Genomic DNA, 9,981 nt, shown 5'->3' with positions numbered 1-9,981 from the left:
TCTTCTGTTCTCTGGCCTGCCTACACAAATCCATTCTCCATAGTCTGCACGATCTTACTTCCATGATCAATATATGGCTTTTTATAACCATAAAGATTTATACTACTGTAGAAGATTTTCCTAGGAAAATTCTTTTTAAGAGTACTGAGAAGAATTATGCGAGCTGGACAAGCCAACTAGTAATGTACCTGAATATTCTTTAGGTTTTGGAAAGTTGGCAGCATTCAGCACGCCACTTCAGTTACAGAAAAGGTCTCTATGGTATATTTTAGTCTAAAAATAAGAGTATCTGTTGAAGTGAAAGTTTTCTAAAAAGTGCTATAAAATAAACTGAAAGGCCTCAGAATCCCACCATTAATCCAAAGAAAGAAATCTGCATCTTATCTTTCTGTTATTCCTACACACCTTATGGAGTAAAGAACACGCCACATAAATGAGAGTCCAGAGAGAAAAAACAACACAAAGGAAGCTTTCTAAGCAGTAAAGGTAATGGAAACTGACTTTAAGAGATGGAGACTCTTGCTTTCTTTTGCTTCTGGAAGAAATGAGAAGCTACAAACCTCCAGAATTGTGGCACAGAAAAGTGATGTCTGTAGTAACCTTTGGAGAGCTTTGGCTTTAACAAAGCATTTCCATTACTTGATGAGTTCACCAGAAGATAGGTCTAATCCAATCCTGATGTAATTCAATTAAATTCCGTGGAATAATTCATTTGTACATTTCTCTCCCCTGCTCCCTTCTCACTTTGTCCACATTTCCCTTTCTCCCTCTCCGCTACTCACCTAGCCTCAGTTATCTCTCTAAATACAGTTCTACACAGCACTCACTGCTGCAAGAGCTATGCTTTTCCACCCCCTCCCACAAAGTGTGTATGTGTGCATTTATGTATTTACTTAACAATTAACAGTTGACAGATTCACATAATCCTCCATGCTTAAATTAAGATACTTGGCAAACAATGGCAGACAAAAACCAAAAAATAAAACAAAACAAAACAAAACAAATGAAACCAACCAAACAAAACACCCCCCCTAAAAACAAAACAAAACAAACTAAACCAAAAAAGTAACCCAATACAAAAAAAAAAAAAAACACTTTTCTGTTAAATTAGTACCTTGGTATGCCAAATCTATTTCCCAACTTTTCAAGTGCTTGCCTTCATCTACAACACACCAGTAATCTCTAACAAGCTCTCAACAGTAATTTTTGCATATAATTTATAATCTGAAGGTTCTCTGTATTGCTGAGTAAGATGTATTTGAAACACCTGTGTAACCTTTGTGTGGTGTGGAGAAATTCATCCTCATGCAGATAACCTATTTCAAGGTAAGAAGGAAAAGAGAAATGTAGAAAGTGCTGGAAAGATGGTGCCACAAAACATAGGTGTAAAATAATAACCTGGACATGATCAGAAAGACAATGTGAGAAATGTGACATGAACACAAAGGACTGAAAAGTAAGAAGAAACACCCTATACATTAAATAACTGGGAATAAAATAAATTAGTCAGTTTGCAACTCAATAGGAATGTCAGGTGATACTGAGATTGTTCAAGTGTTTTATGCCTTCACCCTTCAGTCTTCACTAAGGCATCCAGTGGTGATCTGTTAGGCAGCAAAGACATTTAGCAGCATGGACAAAGATATAACTAAATCAGCAAGAGGAAATGTTAAGGCATATTTGAGAAAGTTAGGTGTTGGCTGGGCCCAACAAAATTTATCAAAGCAGACTTAGAAAAATGGCTCATGTAAACCTGAACTTGCTAGTATTTATCTTTAAAATCACAGAGCATGACAATGATTTTCTTTAAAAAGTAAGAAATTGAGGAATAGAGGAATAATAGGCCAGTTGGTTTAATACTGAATTTCAGAAAAAAAAAGCAAAAAATTCTTTGTAAACAGACAGAAGAAAACAAGGTATTATACAGCCACCAAGATCAATTTTTCAAGAAATTCTATTAAACCATTTTAATTTATTCTTACAAAAATGCAACAAACTTTGTGGGCAGGTAGTATGCAACAGGTGACAACTGTCCTACCTGACATTCACATAAGGAAGTAAGGGAAGCAAACAAATCTGTTCTGAATACGTGCACACTGGAAGACAGAATTCAAAACAACCTTGACAGGTGAAAGGTGTTGTGAAAAAAAATAATATTTAGCCCAAGAAAACAAAAAAAAACTATAGGAATGACCAGTTGTGCAATTATAGATGAACTCCTCCTGGGATTGTGAAGGGGCAAATGCAGCATATAAAACATATGAAGTAATTCTTCCACATTAGTCAGTGGTGTTAAGGTCTCAAATGATGTACCTTTTCTGGCTTGGGGCACAGCAATTGTTACAAGAACCTACACAAATCATCAACAATCTGGAAAATATGGCCTCTGAGAAAAGATTTGAAAAAGCAGCGATGATAAATTGAGAAAAAAATATAAGTCAGAGGGGAGAAAGAAATGCATCTTTAAATAAATAAAAAATACCTACAAATCCAAAAGATCAGAAATAATGAACTTAGACTGAAGCAAAGGAATTTAAAATAAACATTAGTAGAAGTGATCTCACAATTAGAGCAGTTAAGCACTAGAGAAGATTATCCAAGCGACACTGTGGCATTTCCAGGCGTCTGTCAGGAATAACAGAAGGGCTGATGCGACTGCCTGGAGAAGGGCAGTACAATGGGGACAACCATGCAAAGCCCCTTCCAACTCTTGCTTCGTAGAAGTCTCTGAATCTATTGCTTAAAGCTTTAAAAACTGGGCCTCAGAAAATTAGGTATAGAATAGTCTTAATAATCTGTTGTTTGGGGGTTTATTTTCTTAAAGTAAACAATATGAACAGAATGATCCAAAAACTGAAGACTGGAAATAATCTGTCTGGGAACCACACCGCACTTATCATTATTATTTGCCAACTCAAAATGTCTGATGCTGCCTGCAAGGTGGAAAGGGAACGAGATGTGAGCTGCTCCCCTTTTCTCTTAAGGCAGAAACTGTTAATGCAAAGGAGCTAAACTGTACCAACAGCTCTACACAGAATATCAGAAATAAACACATTTCACCAGAGTGCGGAAGCCAAATTCACTACCTTGCTTTATGTTATTCTGATCATCAAAAGCGGTGCTGAGTAGTGAGACCTTAATGCTGAATTTTATTATTCATGCACTATCCAGAATGATGCAGTCTAGCAACATTAAACATTTTCATTTACGGAAGGGGGATAGAGTAAATAACTGACCTGCAGTCCTTCAATGTGGTGAGCACCTGTTGAATGTTTGTTTTTGATTCCAGCTTGAGTTTGGCAAAGTGACAGCTCTGGAGACTTCAAAGAAAACATGGCTGAGGGTGTTGCCCTTTTTTCTAACAGAATATCTTCCGCATGTTGTAAATTATCCTACCATGTTTACCGTCACTTTTGATCAGCCACAGACAAAACACCAAGGAATCAGGCATGGGAAAGCATCAAACAACACACGTTGTTGGCTTCTCCACAGTCTACATCTGTTAACCAATTCCTTGTGTGAGCATTAAAACCCAAGAAAGGATAAGAAAGAAATAAGTGAAGCACGTAGGCTGTGAGGGAAGAAGTGGATGAAACTATGAGCCCTGCTGCCTGTTTTTGTAAACCCAATATTTTGGAGTGCTGGCTGTTAACTTTTTGTTTGGGGTATAAACAATATCTTTATTTATCATTATTATTATTATTCTCACTATGACACTATTTTGTTTATACAACTGATGCAGCTCAAGGGTGTGGCATGAATTAATGTCAGGAATATAATTTCTTATAAGAAAGCAAAAGTATTTGCTGCTGTCTGTTACTTTACTGACTGCACAATTTTGCTCTAATAAAATTGTTCCTCTGTTTGTCATTGTGCCTAAGGATGGTTACAAATTCCAAGCATAGGCAGATGATCATGATTTCACTGAAGACCAAATAATCACTAAGTATTTTTTTTTAAATGGCAATCGTGTGCAAAACATTTCTTCCTCAGATGCCTTTGAATTTTCTTCCTCACATGCCTTTGAATTTAAATTTTTTGAGACACCAAGCTTTCTGCTATATAGATGGATTCTATTTGGCACATCCCACTGAAAGTAAATCAAGCAAAAAGAAAAAGTTCAATAGATTTGCAACTCTGACTTGATCAGATGTGAATGTTGGAAAATATCTTCTACATCTTGGCATGTGAGATCCATAAACAAACTTCAAAAGAACAACTGGATGTTACACTGGGGATCATTTAATCTTTCAAGAAGTCATCTTTTTCTTTTTTTTTTCTGAGCAGCTTTGGAGATGGAATGCAAAATACATCAGCAAATCTAGATTTTGGTTATTGCATCAGGTCTGGTTCACCAAAGTGCCACCAGTTTATCTAAGCTGGGAGGCCATCCCAGTTCCTTCAGTAGTACCTAGTTTCTTTTGTCAGTCATTTACATGTGGGTCTAGACAGAGTCAAGCAAATGTAGCTATACCAGATCTAGATTCCACTCCGCTGACCTCAGCATCATTCTTCCACATTTCCATCATTATCAGAGGTAACAGTGTCTGTGCCTCACATAGTTTGGAGGTTATCTTTTGGGTACACTTCTGGTCTGTACCTGGTAACTGCCACAAGGATCTCAAAAAGGATATTGAACACTGTCCTCCACATCTGAGACTGAGTGTACAGACTATTGCCTGTTCTGTCATGGGTCTGAACACTCCACCAAAGCTTACATAGATTATAAAATAACAATTGATTCTTTTATTGTATCTCTCACATGCTGATTAATTGCCCTAATTGTGAGGCTTTTCATATCAAAGGACTCTCCCATGTTATGCTGAAATTGAGACGTTTTTCTCAAAGAGGGTTTCGTCAACATTTGTCCATTACAATTTTAGCTATATTAATTGGCTTCCAAGTAGGGGGAAGAGGAAGAAAAAAAACATATTATGACCCTGAAATATTTCTGATTTGTTGACAAGTTTCATCATCTCCTTTATCTTGCGTAGTTTCTATCCTTTGGTTTGACTATTGCACACTTGATCCTTAGTGTTGGAAATTCCAGACTGCCTCTTCACTGACAAGTGAAAATTGTGGATGCCAATGCTGTGATTACCTTTCACAGATGCTCCATTATGAAAAACTTTTGTTTATTTTCTTCCCTCCCTAAAAGACACGAGACCTGAACAACATTTTGCAAAGATGTATTTTAAATTTACATAGGAAGAAATTGCAGATAATTTTAAATTATGCAAGAAGGTAACGTATGTGTATGGAAATTTCCCCATTTCAAAGCAAAGCACTAAGAACAATGATTTGTGCTGGTCCTGCATATAGTAATTCTTCTTCTCTGTATTTTTAACCTAAATCTAAACCAGACACATTACTGACATGCTTACGGTAATTGTGCAAATATCATTTATAGGTTTTTTTGCAAGGAACCTTTTTTCCTATAAAGAAATCTATTTCTTTGTGTTTGGTCGAATGTGGCTTGTTACACCTGGCAGGGATGCAGAAACTTTAATTTAGTGGCTAGTTACATGCATGAATGGCCTAGTCCAAAGCTTGTACAGGGCACTGGAATGAATCCAAGTAGCTTTAGAAAGTCACTAAGTAAACTGACTTCAACAGTTGTTGCTGTGCTGTCCCTTGAAGAACAAGTCTTCTCTCTCAAATTCTGAGTAAAATGGTGTTTAATCTCTTTAGATTAATCCCTGGTAAGAAAGATAAATTTAGAATCTGGTCATGAATGAGACTTCTCGTGAAAGAGACATCCTGTTCTCTAAATTGGAGAGACATGGATTTGACAGATGGACCACTCAGTGGTTAAGGAATTGGCTGGACGGTTGCACTCAAGGAGTTGCAGTCAAGGGCTCAATGTCCAAGGGGCAAGCAGTGACAAGTGGCGTTCCTCAGCGATTGATATTGGGACTGGCACTCTTTACATCTTTGTCGGTGACATGGACAGTGGGATGGAGTGCACCTGCAGCAAGTTTTCTGGCACCACCAAGCTGTGTGGAGCAGTTGACAAGCTGGAGGGAAGGAATGCTACCCAGAGGGACCTGGACAGGCTTGAGAGGTGGGCCCATGCAAACCTCATGAAGCTCAATAAGGCCAAGTGCAAGGTCCTGCAACTGGGTTGGGGCAATCCCATGCACAAATACAGGCTTAGTGGAGAATGGATCAAGAGCAGCCCTGAGGACAAGGACCTGGGGGTGCTGATTGATAAGCTCAACATGAGCCAGCAATGTGAACTTGCAGCCCAGAAGGCCAAATGTGTCCTGGGCTGCATCAAAAGTGTGGCCAGCAGGTTGAGGGAGGTCATTCTGCCCCCCTAGTCTGCTCTTATGAGACCTCACCTGGAATATTGCATCCAGCCCTGGAGTCCTCAACATAAGAAGGACATGGATCTGTTGGAGCATCTCCAGAGGAGGGCCACAAAGATAATCAGAGGGCTGGAGCACCTCTCCTATGAAGACGGGTTGAGACAGTTGGGGTTGTTCAGCCTGGAGAAGAAAAGGCTATGGGGAAACCTTATAGCTGCTTTCCAGTGTCTGAAGGTCATCTACAAGAAGGCTGGAGAGGGACTTTTTACAACGGGATGTAGTGACGGGACAAGGGGACAAGGGGTAATGGCTTCAAACTGGAAGAAAGGAGATTTACTACAGATACAAGGAAGAAATTTTTCATTCTGAGGGTGGTGAGGCACTGGAACATGTTGTCCAGGGAAGCTGTGGATGCTCCATCCCTGGAAGTGTTCAAGGCCAGGTTGAGTAACCAGGGCTTTGAGTAACCTGGTATAGTGTAAGGTGTCCATTCCAACCTAAACCATTCTATGGAAGAGCTTGCTCATGTCAATTGATTGGTGAACAATTTAGCATAATTTTCTGGTATTTAACAATAGCTTTTTATTTGCATTTTTAGATTTGGTGAATATCATTGTTATTTTGCAAAATATTCTTGTGAGAACATAGCTTTCAAAACATGTGTTTCTAGCTAACTACAAACTTGGGCTATGAAAACAGTCTTGATTGTAAAGTTGTGAAAGCATTTCTCATTCTTCCAGGAAGACTGCAGGAGCAAAATATAAAATGCAACAGTCCAACATTTTATTTTGCCAAAATTAAGCAGAACCTGATCCACAACAGTTCCAGTTTCTCTCTAAATTTAGAAGCCATGTTTTTCATGAGTCCTATGTTTGGTAATGAAATTTTTTTTTTGAGTTCTGCTGTTTGAAAAAAGTAAATACCTCTTCCACAGACTCAAGAGAGTGCTTTAATTTGCATTGTGGTCTCATCTCCCTTTTAATATCAGAATAACTCGAATCACTTTGGTGATTTTTTTTTTTCCTTCTGATATTCTTTGGGTCTGAGTGAGATCTGAATGAGATTCTGTGCCTCTAATCGAGGAAGAAAACATCCTGGCTTCCTTTAACAGTAGGTCAAGTTCTGCCTTCAGGCCATTCAGGTTTTGGTTTGTATTTTCCCCAAGATCTGATTGAAAAACTGTTCCAGAGCACCACTGCTCCAACACTAAGAAAACTTTTTCTGATGCTCTTTTCATATATGATGTAGTCATGAAAAAGGTGATCATGTAGCATATAAAGTATTTCCAGCAGAGAAAGGAAAATATCCAATAATGCAATCCTTGATGCTAGTGAGATCCCAGCTGTTACATCAGCAGACTCTGTTCAGGCAGGATTAATTCAAAGCAGAACAGAAGAGAAGGACTTTGGGATGATCACTGATACCTTGTTCCTTTCCTATTTTATGTAAGGAGAGTAAATGAGCTTGGCTTGCTTTGCCTAGATAAATGAGGCTTAAGAAATGATATAGCTACTACCTGCAAACTCGCTGGGGAGTAAACACCAAGATGGCCAGGTGGTGTTGGAGCTAATGGGCAGCGTTAACATGTGATCACATGGGTATGAATTGGCCACATATTTTGGGAGAATAGTCACCTGCAAGTTTCATTTAAATACCCTTACATGTTTCATTGAAGAACTGAGTAGAAAGTTTACTAATGAAGAGGGACAGCAACATCTTTCTAGCACAAGGGACAAGAAATCTAACTCGTTTCAAGATAAAACTAAATACATATATGAAGGGATTTTTCCTCTGTCTGACAGTTATAAGAAGTATTAGGTTTGATGATCTTTCCCAATCCTTTTCCAGACTGATTTTCTACTTTATTTCTATGTTAGTAAAAATAAAGCTATCAAAGAAAATCAGCACTGTAATCAGGCACACCTTTCTTTGGGAAAGATTAGTGTCATTTTGCTCACTTTGTAGTAACTCTCTCGATTTTAATTATTTTAAAATCTTTCATATCAGAGAAACAGAACTATATTTCTTCAGCTCCTTCTTTTCGTCCCTTTTTAAACTGACTGTCCATCTGTGGCTCTTCACAATTCCACAATTTCCTGAACCAGTTTTGTGAGTATTCTGTGATGGAAGTGACAAAGTAAGCGTTGCCTTCCCCTTGATATGGTAGTTTCTACTTCTGTAGACTCATTTCCATTTTAAACATAATGACCTACATGGAAATAATCACTTGGCCGTGAGGTTCTATGTGTTTTTGTAGTTGAGCCAGTAAGAGCTCAAAGTCAATGTGAATATTATTATTAACTTTGGAGGGACAGGGAGGTCTTACTTTCAATTGGAAAAATTGGGAAAAAAGTCTCTTTTTAAATGCAGTCTCTGAACTACAACATAAATCAAAACTCACAGAGTGATAGGGGAGCTTAATTAGAAATAAAAGTCAACAGTGTAAGTGATCCAATAAGTCCATCAAAGCACAAACCAGGGTTTCATGTGGGGTTTATAAGCTTTGTGTATTGCTTCTGGCCATGAAACTTTTACTGCAAAAGGTCAAAGGTCTAAAGTAAATGATCTTCTGTTCATCTTTCTCTTGGTAAAGTCCTGATGATTTCATCTTAAGGCATGTTTTAAGAGATAGTAAAAAAGCCAGAGCAACAATATATGTGTCAAATTGAGTAGACAGAGACATTATTGTGTAATGTCCATTTAATTTACTAAGCTCACAAATCAACACCATTTTATTGTAATAAAAAAGAGTAAATCAAATAAGAGAAACATTTAATTTTATATTTGAGCATGTTTATTTTCTGTGCTACACAAAAGACATGAAATCTTCATGGCATATTTGCGTAAGGAAAGCCACCATAATTTACCAATAAAAGACAGGAGCTACTTTGAGAATTTGTTGTGAGAAAACTGTTTAACCCTGGGCTGATGGAAAACTGAACTTCTATCTAAGCATAAGATGATCGTTGTACTTTTTAACTGGAATAAAAGTGAAATGAAACAAGCTACACTACACTATTAAACCCTTTGTAACATATGGATATTGTCCAAGAGACACAGCAAACCTACTGGTGTATTTTCCAAGCTCTGACTCATATAAATTTGGACACCGTCAGATTTATTTCTGGCAGGAATAAAATGCTTTACAGAAAGAGAAAAAAGAAAGGCCAGAGTTGGGGGAAGGGGGAGATTTAAAGAGATTATTTCTTAGAAGCAAAATAACCACCAAGGGTACGCTCTGTGGATGTGTACATGTGTATGTTTCTGCTTAACTAAGCAAGATCCCACTTTCATTATGAATATAATTGTACAGAAATGTGGTTATATAACTTAAAAATGGAACAACTCGTCTTTTAATGTTAGATCTTGGGGGAAAAAAATAACATGTACATACTTCCTCCCATTTATTTTCCTCCTTTTCAGATGCGTATTTGTTGAGTGATCCTGTTTCTTCCTGAGAAAGTGAAGAAAAGCCATTCCCATGGAGAGGAGACAGCAGTCAAGTTTCATTCTCTGCATGACTGTATCAGTTTTCAACCTGTGGCAATCAACACTGCAGATAGATCACTTTTGGATCAGGTTGGTTTTGCAGAAGGAAAATCCACAGAACCAGAGGAAAATGATTTCAAGAAGCAGAAGAAGCAAACATTTTGAGAAAAGCACTTGATGA

Source organism: Charadrius vociferus, unplaced genomic scaffold (genome assembly GCF_000708025.1).
Source record: "Charadrius vociferus isolate BGI_N301 unplaced genomic scaffold, ASM70802v2 scaffold16, whole genome shotgun sequence".
NCBI lineage: Eukaryota > Metazoa > Chordata > Aves > Charadriiformes > Charadriidae > Charadrius > Charadrius vociferus.
The sequence above is the reverse complement of the archived record's forward strand: the minus strand, read 5'-3'. Positions refer to the sequence as shown.